This window comes from Lytechinus variegatus, chromosome 16 (assembly GCF_018143015.1).
Source record: "Lytechinus variegatus isolate NC3 chromosome 16, Lvar_3.0, whole genome shotgun sequence".
NCBI classification, from domain to species: domain Eukaryota; kingdom Metazoa; phylum Echinodermata; class Echinoidea; order Temnopleuroida; family Toxopneustidae; genus Lytechinus; species Lytechinus variegatus.
In genome coordinates this window covers 3,617,829-3,629,336 of record NC_054755.1, presented here as the reverse complement: position 1 = coordinate 3,629,336, position 11,508 = coordinate 3,617,829, and positions in this window count along the sequence as shown.

Here is an 11,508-nt window from a genome sequence, read left to right as displayed (position 1 = left end):
ATCAAAACTTCATTGTAATATGACTGGGATGGAATAACACTTGCCTTAAGAGCCTTGCACGTAAACTTTAATGTTGACCTGAAAATGACCTTTGATCTTATCATGTGACCTCCGACTGCAGCATAACATGCAGGTCCCCCAAGTCCATCTACCATCCAAGTTTGGTTGAAAAGCACCTTACGGTTGCGGAGTTAGGTAAGGTTGACCTGAAAATGACCTTTGACCTTATCGTGTGACCTCCGACTGCAGCATAACATGCAGGTCCCCCAAGTCTATCCACCATCCAAGTTTGGTTGAAAAGTGACTTACGGTTGCAGAGTTAGGTGTCATAAGAGAGTCTTGCATGTAAACTTTAACATTGACCTGAAAATGACCTTTGACCTTACCATGTGACCTTCAACTGCAGCATAACATGCAGGTCCCCCAAGTCCATCTACCATCCAAGTTTGGTTGAAAAGTGACCTATGGTTGCGGAGTTAGGTGTCATAAGAGAGTCTTGCATGTAAACTTTAACGTTGACCTGAAAATGACCTTTGACCTTACCATGTGACCTTCAACTGCAGCATAACATGCAGGTCCCCCAAGTCCATCTACCATCCAAGTTTGGTTGAAAAGCACCTTATGGTTGCGGAGTTAGGTAAGGTTGACCTGAAAATGACCTTTGACCTTATCGTGTGACCTCCGACTGCAGCATAACATGCAGGTCCCCCAAGTCCATCTACCATCCAAGTTTGGTTGAAAAGCACCTTATGGTTGCGGAGTTAGGTAAGGTTGACCTGAAAATGACCTTTGACCTTATCGTGTGACCTCCGACTGCAGCATAACATGCAGGTCCCCCAAGTCCATCTACCATCCAAGTTTGGTTGAAAAGTGACCTACGGTTGCGGAGTTAGGTGTCATAAGAGAGTCTTGCATGTAAACTTTAACGTTGACCTGAAAATGACCATTGATCTTATCATGTGACCTCCGACTGCAGCATAACATGCAGGTCCCCCAAGTCCATCTACCATCCAAGTTTGGTTGAAAAGCACCTTACGGTTGCGGAGTTAGGTAAGGTTGACCTGAAAATGACCTTTGACCTTATCGTGTGACCTCCGACTGCAGCATAACATGCAGGTCCCCCAAGTCAATCCACCATCCAAGTTTGGTTGAAAAGCACCTTATGGTTGCGGAGTTAGGTAAGGTTGACCTGAAAATGACCTTTGACCTTATCGTGTGACCTCCGACTGCAGCATAACATGCAGGTCCCCCAAGTCTATCCACCATCCAAGTTTGGTTGAAAAGTGACCTACGGTTGCGGAGTTAGGTGTCATAAGAGAGTCTTGCATGTTAACTATAACGTTGACCTGAAAATGACCTTTGACCTTACCATGTGACCTTCAACTGCAGCATAACATGCAGGTCCCCCAAGTCCATCTACCATCCAAGTTTGGTTGAAAAGCGACTTACGGTTGCGGAGTTAGGTGTCATAAGAGAGTCTTGCATGTAAACTTTAACGTTGACCTGAAAATGACCTTTGACCTTACCATGTGACCTCCAACTGCAGCATAACATGCAGGTCCCCCAAGTCCATCTACCATCCAAGTTTGGTTGAAAAGCAACTTACGGTTATGGAGTTATGTGTCATTAGATTTGTGACGGACGGACGGACAGACGACGGACGACATTTGGATCCCTAAGTCTCTCCTTCAACTCTGGTGGGCGAGACAGAAATTATTTACCACTAGTATCCCTAAATTAGACCCCAACGTAACCAATCTGGAATAAAATTATTGGAAATGGTTTTTCAACTGATTTGAGTAGGTATGGGTGTCAACATTTACCAAAAAAAAGTTAGGAGGAATGAGGGTTGGGGAAAGTGCTTTTTTTCAGGGTCAAAGGTCAATGACCTTTTCATATGTACTGTATAATGGTATCTCTGAGATGGAAAGGTGAAGGTTGTTGATAATGATGTCAAAATACACAAATTCTTACCAGAATATCAAATAAAATTAAGTGCCTAGAATGCACATTCACCGATAAAATTCAAGGTCAAACCCTTTCAAAGGTCAATTACCTTTTTTTACATTATATACCAAACTGTATAATGGTATCTATGAGATGATAAGTACAGGCTGGCGATCATGGTGTCAAAATGTACAGATTCTTACAAGAGGATAAAATAGAATGAATTCAATTACTTAGAATGAACATTCACCAATAAAATTCAAGGTCAACGCTTATAAAAGGTCAATGACCTTTTTACATTATATATACCATATTGTATAATGGTATCTCTGAGATGAAAAGGCGCAGGTTGTTGATAATGGTGTCAAAATGCACTGATTCTTACAAGAAGATAAATAGAATGAATTCAAGTACTTAGAATGGACATTCACAATAAAATTCAAGGTCAACGCTTATCAAAGTTCAATGACCTTTTTACATTATATATACCATATTGTATAATGTTATCTCAGAGATGGAAAGGCGCAGGTTGGTGATAATGGTGTCAAAATGCACTGATTCTTACCAGAAGATCAAATGAAGAAAAAAATAAGTATCTAGAATGTACATTCACCCATAAAATTTAAGGCCAAAGGTCAATTACCTTTTATACATTATATACCATATTATACAATGGTATCTCTGAGATAAAACACCACAGGTTGGTGATCTTGGTGCCAAAATGCAAAGACTAATTTTGTACAAGTAGATTAAACAACACCAAAATCAGTATAAAGAATAAAGTTTCAACCTTGAATTCCAAGATCAAATGAAATATTATGTATATCTGTATTACATAAAAATAACAAACATTTATTCTAATTTTATTTGTGATAATGTAAATAAAGATGGCTAATTTGTAATGAAAACATGGAGGTTTCATAAATTCAGTCTGAAGTAATGAAGGTCATGGAGAATGTTTTTAGGGGTCAGAGGTCAATGAACTCTTTCCAAAATATCAGTGGAAATTAAGTAAAAAAAGTTGATAACCAAATAACGCTTCCTCATATACTGTGACGCATTGCCAAAAACAATGAACAAAAGTAAATAAAATCGAGTATGTAATTTGAAATGATATTTATCTTAAGTAGCAGCATTTAATGCATCATGATATCTAAATCAAGGTGGTCGTGTCTTTTTCTCTCCAGCGATAGTCCACTCACCTCAATGCTATAATACATACTATAAACTATTAGCTTAATCTTCTGAAAATGGAAAGGATAGGTCTAACTCTCAGCTAGAATCATCTGAGAGCATTTCCAATCAGCAGAGGGATGACGATGAAGATGAAATGAAGGCCATACTTAGAGCTGCAACTTTTGTCATAGTAAATAGCATGTATCTCAACTTCAACAAAGATGAATTCCCGTATTATTATTAATTACCTCTCATTGCGAGCTGCCAGAATCTCTTGAGATGCTATAATGCTGCAGGACAAAACTTCGTATCTGCTCTCTAGCTGCCGTACGTCACCCATGATGCTATTTCTACTAGGTATCAATTTGTACAAGGATCATGTATTTGGTCCAGAACAACTGATTGTTACCATGCACAAATTAGGCATAAAAATAAAATTCAAAAGGAGATAATAGCTTACAAGTAGACATCCGTCGACCTAACAAAACTCCTACAGCACCACTTCCAGTTCTTGAGGATCAAGCTGTGCAACGTATCAGTAATATAGATCCTGGTCTGATATCCCTTGACAGAACATAAGGCTTTCATTGAATGGGCCAGATCAAAGTCCTGAAAATCTCATCAGGTTTTCAAGAGTTTGATTACTCTTTGCCGAAATTGAGACACTTAACTTCATTTACTATGACCAAAGCTGCAGCTATAATGATTGCCTTATTATAATTATTCATCATTGTCCCTGGCTATATGAAAATGTTCTTGGATGATGCATGCCATTAGGGTTAGGCCTATCCTTTCCATTTACAGATTAAGTTATAGTTTATAGAATTGATTGTAGCATTTCAAGGTTTAATAGTGACCTATTGCTTCAGAGAAATTGGTACCTTGATTTAGATTTATAAAATGCATATCTAAATGCTGCTACTTTAGAAAACTTCACCATTTCAAATTATATCAAACATGATTTTTTTTTACACTTTTGGCAATGCATTACTACAAAATATATTAAAAAGTTCTATTTGATCTTAATTTCATCTCGAACTTGTATTTTGACATCATCATTGGTCAAAGAATCAACTATTAAATTTCCCAAGCAGGTCAGTCTTTTTCAGAATCACTATATACCTACATGCCACAATCAAGTTATCGACCTATTTACTAATTAATGCCCTGTTATTATTGACTAAGTTGATTGACCTATAACCCCTGAATATATTTTTCATGGCCATCATTTATCCTTATTTCAGAGTAAAATTATTAAACAAGCAAGTTTTCATTACAAATAGCTATCTTTCTTTGTACTATTCACAAATAAAATGTGAATATGATGGATTAATTTCTTGGGGGGGGATCTTGCATGGATATATGAATATACATTAACTTTTGACCTTTGACTTTGGATTTTAAAGGCGAAGGATAATTCTTTATTATTATTTTGTGCCTTTTCATCTTCTTGCAAAAATTGCTTTTGACACCAAAATCACCAACATGCGTTTTATCTCAGAGATACCATTATACGATATATAGCCTATTAAGGTCATTGACCTTTGACCTTCAACTTTATGGATTAATATGCATTCTGGGTACTTAATTTCATTTTTTTTAAATCTTTCTGTAAGAACCTCTGCATTTTGACACCAAGATCACTAACCCGCGCATTTTCATCTCAGAGATACCAGTCTACCGTATATGGTATATAATGTAAAAAAGGTAATTGACCTTTGAAACGCTTTGACCTTGAATTGCATTGGTGAATGAGCATTAAATGTACTTGATTTTATTTCATTTGATCTTCTTGTAAGAATCTGTCCATTTTGACACCAAGATCACCAACCTGCACCTTTTCATCTCAGAGATACCATTATACCGTATGATGGCATATCATGTAATAAAAGGTCACTCCTTGAAATGCTTTGGCCTTGAATTTCATTGGTGAATGAGTATTGTATGCACTTGATTTTATTTCATTTGATCTTCTTGTAAGAATCTATGCATTTTGACACCAAGATCACCAACCTGCACCTTTTCATCTCAGAGATACCATTCTACCGTATATGGTACATAATGTAAAAAAGGTCATTGACCTTTGAAAGGCTTTGACCTTGAATTTCATTGGTGAATGAGCATTTTATGCACTTGATTTTATTTCATTTGATCTTCTTGTAAGAATCTGTGCATTTTGACACCAAGATCACCAACCTGCGCCTTTTCATCTCAGAGATACCATTGTACCGTATATGGTACATACATGTAATGTAAAAAAGGTCATTGACCTTTGAAAGGCTTTGACCTTGAAAGTTTTTGTTTAATGTGCATTCTAGGTACTTAATTTTATTTTATTTGATATTCTGGTAAGAATTTGCGTATTTTGACACCATTATCACCAACCTGCGCCTTTCCATCTCAGAGATACCATTATACAGTATATATGAAAAGGTCATTGACCTTTGACCTTGAAAAAAAGCACTTTCCCCAACCCGTATTCCTCCTAACTTTTTTTTGGTAAATGTTGACACCCATACCTACTCACATCAGTCAAAAAAACATTTCCAATAATTTTATTCCAGATGGTTACTAATTACCGGATACTATACATTAAATTCTGTTATGTAGTACAATTAATTCTGTATTGTACCACAATTAATTCTGTATTGTACCACAATTAATTCTGTATTGTACCACAATTAATGCTGTATTGTACCACAATTAATTCTGTATTGTACTGCAATTACTTCTGTATTGTACTACAATTAATTCTGCATTGTACTACAATTAATTCTGTATTGTACCACAATTAATGCTGTATTGTACCACAATTAATTCTGTATTGTACCAAAATTAATTCTGTATTGTACCACAATTAATTCTGTATTGTACCACAATTAATTCTGTATTGTACTACAATTAATTCTGTATTGTACCACAATTAATTCTGTATTGTACCACAATTAATTCTGTATTGTACCACAATTAATTCTGTATTGTACTACAATTAATTCTTGTACCACAATTAATTCTGTATTGTACCACAATTAATTCTGTATTGTACCACAATTAATTCTGTATTGTACCACAATTAATTCTGTATTGTACCACAATTAATTCTGTATTGTACCACAATTAATTCTGTATTGTACCACAATTAATTCTGTTTTGTACTACAATTAATTCTGTATTGTACCACAATTAATTCTGATTGTACCACAATTAATTCTGTATTGTACCACAATTAATTCTGTATTGTACTACAATTAATTCTGTTTTGTACTACAATTAATTCTGTATTGTACCACAATTAATTCTGATTGTACCACAATTAATTCTGTATTGTACCACAATTAATTCTGTATTGTACTACAATTAATTCTGTTTTGTACTACAATTAATTCTGTATTGTACCACAATTAATTCTGTATTGTACTACAATTAATTCTGTATTGTACCACAATTAATTCTGTATTGTACCACAATTAATTCTGTATTGTACCACAATTAATTCTGTATTGTACCACAATTAATTCTGTATTGTACTACAATTAATTCTGTATTGTACCACAATTAATTCTGATTGTACCACAATTAATTCTGTATTGTACCACAATTAATTCTGTATTGTACTACAATTAATTCTGTATTGTACCACAATTAATTCTGTATTGTACTACAATTAATTCTGTATTGTACCACAATTAATTCTGTATTGTACTACAATTAATTCTGTATTGTACCACAATTAATTCTGTATTGTACTACAATTAATTCTGTATTGTACCACAATTATGAATAACAGTGCACCATTATATTTGCACAATATGTTTTCATTATCCAGCCATACTCACAGATATAGTACAAGAAGTTCAGAGAATTATGGTGTGATCATTCCAAGAGTGAAGACAGAATGTGGTAAACGTGCACTATCAATTGACGGTGCTTTACTTTGGAATAGCCTACCCCCATCAGTGAGAAGTGCTAGAAGTAAGAATGTTTTTTGTTCCCAGTACTTGAAGTGGTGCTCTTCCAGGAAATAGCCCCTTCACTTTCTGCAACATGCAGACATCAGTATGTGAAGCACAGATATAGGCATTTTTTAATATATTGTATGAATTACATGTATCTTAACTACATGCAATACATGTAAAAGTTTATCATCACGTTTGAAATAATCATGAGTTTCTCTGTTAATTTCATTGAAAATAATTGATGATTAGCATATTTTCGTTTCCACATGTAAATTTTCGTATATACTTTTCACATTGAGTAGCAATCATATTGATTTACCTGAATTAAAATAATTGAAATGTAGGGGGGGGGGCGAGGGGGTTCCTGTATTGTAATACTGATTGATATCTAGATGAATTAACGTTACTTCCCTACATATCACCTATGTACCATCATCTTTTTTTCCCCATGTATTCACTTCTGATTATTTTGCATGTTCTGTTTGTTTTTTTCCTTGTGTAATCTGCTTGTCTGTTATATTGTAAATATTTGTTTACAGGGCCCCCTGGAAAACAGTACAAGACTACTGATGGGGTTACCCTGTATAAATAAAACGAAATACATAAATAAATAAAAAATAAAATTAATTCTGATTGTACCACAATTAATTCTGTATTGTACCACAATTAATTCTGTATTGTACCACAATTAATTCTGTATTGTACCACAATTGATTCTGATTGTACCACAATTCATTTTGTATTGTACCATAATTAATTCTGTATTGTACCACAATTAATTCTGATTGTACCACAATTAATTCTGTATTGTACCACAATTAATTCTGTATTGTACCACAATTAATTCTGTATTGTACCACAATTAATTCTGTATTGTACCACAATTAATTCTGTATTGTACCACAATTAATTCTGATTGTACCACAATTCATTTTGTATTGTACCACAATTAATTCTGATTGTACCACAATTAATTCTGTATTGTACCACAATTAATTCTGTATTGTACTACAATTAATTCTGTATTGTACCACAATTAATTCTGTATTGTACCACAATTAATTATGTATTGTACCACAATTAATTCTGATTGTACCACAATTAATTCTGATTGTACCACAATTAATTCTGTATTGTACCACAATTAATTCTGTATTGTACCACAATTAATTCTGTATTGTACCACAATTAATTCTGTATTGTACTACAATTAATTCTGTATTGTACCACAATTAATTCTGTATTGTACCACAATTAATTCTGATTGTACCACAATTAATTCTGTATTGTACTACAATTAATTCTTGTACCACAATTAATTCTGTATTGTACCACAATTAATTTTGATTGTACCACAATTAATTCTGTATTGTACAATTAATTCTGTATTGTACCACAATTAATTCTGTATTGTACCACAATTAATTCTGTATTGTACCACAATTAATTCTGTATTGTACCACAATTAATTCTGTATTGTACCACAATTAATTCTGTATTGTACCACAATTAATTCTGTATTGTACTACAATTAATTCTGTATTGTACCACAATTAATTCTGTATTGTACCACAATTAATTCTGTATTGTACCACAATTAATTCTGTATTGTACCACAATTAATTCTGATTGTACCACAATTAATTCTGATTGTACCACAATTAATTCTGTATTGTACCACAATTAATTCTGTATTGTACCACAATTAATTCTGTATTGTACCACAATTAATTCTGTCTTGTACTACAATTAATTCTTGTACCACAATTAATTCTGTATTGTACCACAATTAATTCTGATTGTACCACAATTAATTCTGTATTGTACCACAATTAATTCTGTATTGTACCACAATTAATTCTGTATTGTACCACAATCAATTCTGTATTGTACCATAATTAATTCTGTATTGTACCACAATTAATTCTGTATTGTACCACAATTAATTCTGTATTGTACTACAATTAATTCTGTATTGTACCACAATTAATTCTGTATTGTACCACAATCAATTCTTGTACAATTAATTCTGTATTGTACAATTAATTCTGTATTGTACCACAATAATTCTGTATTGTACTACAACTAATTCTGTATTGATTCTGATTCCTGAGGTGGGTGTGAATAACACACAACATTAATTCTGAGATAATATGTAGTTTAGAACTTAATAGTTTTGATTGAATGGGTCTGTACCTACATGTGGAGAGGTTAAAAGCAAACACGAAATTCCCTGTGATGTGGACCTCGTACCCAATACTCATCATGCCATTCAATGATTGGCCTTGATCCTCTGTTCATACAAACGATCATTTGCATGAATGGATATAATGGGTCAACAGAAGAGCCAATCATATCAGGGTGTTGGGGGGAACTCCCTGCCTGATCATCAACAGCGTCATTTAAATCCGGTTAAAAACGGTTAGTTCATGTTCATGAGCATGATAATGATTTGATCACATAATTTTCACAAGAAAATCATGGGAATTTACAGTACCTGGTAGCTGGTCAATGGTAAGCTATTTCTTTTCTTTGAGGCCCTATAATGGGATAAAGGGGGCCACATAGGACTGCTATTACAAGTTGGACACCATGCTCATTTAAAGCATATAAAAGGGCGTTGTTTTCCAGGATCAGATGTCTATGTATATAAGTACAAGAGATCAAGCCTGAAGAATATAATCATTTTGAATCTAAAAGCAATGAAAGAGGATAGCCTTCATTTGAACAAATTTGAAAATACTAATTTTCTGAAAAAATACATTTTTTAAATGTCTGATTAGAACAATAACATGATGTAACATGTAAATTTCCAATTTTATGTACAATCATTGTGGATTTTTTTTTTCCAGATGATTCAACTGAATATAAACTTAGCGTCTAGAAAAACATAATATTGTTTTGATTTGGGTAAAATAATTTTGAAATTTTATTGAATTTTGTACCATTTTCCCTCTTTACTCAGGAATACTTCTGATCTGATGTATTACTCTTCTCTACAAAGGACAACTGCCAACAGGAAAAACACAATTTCTCAGTAAGTCATTTACGGAAATATAGCTCATATCAATTAAGCATGTAAACTTTGAACATTTTTTTAATGAATTTATCTAAAATGACATCATAAGTCTGTAAGGTGCCTGCCCTTTGAGGAGGACCTACCAATAAGAAAAAAAAATAATTTCTTATGAACAAAAATTCAAAATCTCTCAAATATCTACATGTATTAAACTTATAAAGCCTGTCTAAAACTTTCAATGGAACGGATCAGTAATATGAATTATACTTCCCTATCATCTAAAATTCTAATATTACAAAAGTGCAGTAATCATGGTAATTGGATATTTTATTTTCAGCTGTTTTCAGTCACTAGTGTTTGAATTTGGCAGCTAGCCCCCTTTCTCTGTAATGCATTGATTTTTTTGGAAAAAAGTCCCTTTTTAGCACTTTCTCAGCAAATTTAGTGATTTGGTAGTGAAAAACTACAGAAAAAAATATGTAGGAATTTTATATTGATCAGGCACCACATTCCAATAATTTATGGTGTAAAATCAGTAAGTTATTTAATAAAACACATGTACATGTATGTATATAGGTCTACACTGTACTTCCTTCACATCATACATGTAGCTTTACCAGTTATGGTAATGATCTCAAAATGATTTTGATCAGAATCCAATGAAAATACCACCAAAGTGTTTGTAAATGGTAAAAAAATATGTGCTAAATAATGCACTGTCCCACATATGGATTTCTGTGTTAGTTAATAGCAAAATTATCAATTTTGAGCTCGGATTTCATGATTTTACAAAGATAATGTACCAGATCTAGATGTATGATAATATTTTGACAATTAACCTTGATTTAAAAGACATCCTCATGAAATAATTGTTTGCTGCAACTACTGTCTCTTATCTTTATGGGCACACACATTCAATCATTCACCTGTTAAAATAAATTTATTTAAGAATGAATGAATCATTCTAAAAGACATAAAACTTTGCATTCCGAAATGCAACTGTAACCCAAGTTACATGATAAAAGTTGCATACTGATGCAGAGGTTGAAGGTTCAAATCCTTGTCATGTCTTTTAGATGGTGACATTGAAGGTCTGTCCCAGACATGGTATCTGATTGATACATATAACACTCAATACACCAACACATAAACAAACAAAAAACTATGGAGCTGATTAATCAAGGAAATTTCAAATATTGAATTCTTAGCCAGTTAATAACTGAATGTCATCACAGTAGGGGAAGGCAGGGTAAGTTGTGACACTTTTTGCATGTTAGAATTGATATGACTAGTGCTATTGTAGAAATAAGTACCTTGCCTTTAAATTTGATTCTTGGGAAATGTTTTTCACCTACATATAACTTTCTACCCCCACACTGAAAGTCATCGTGACCTTTGAAACAAGTGGAA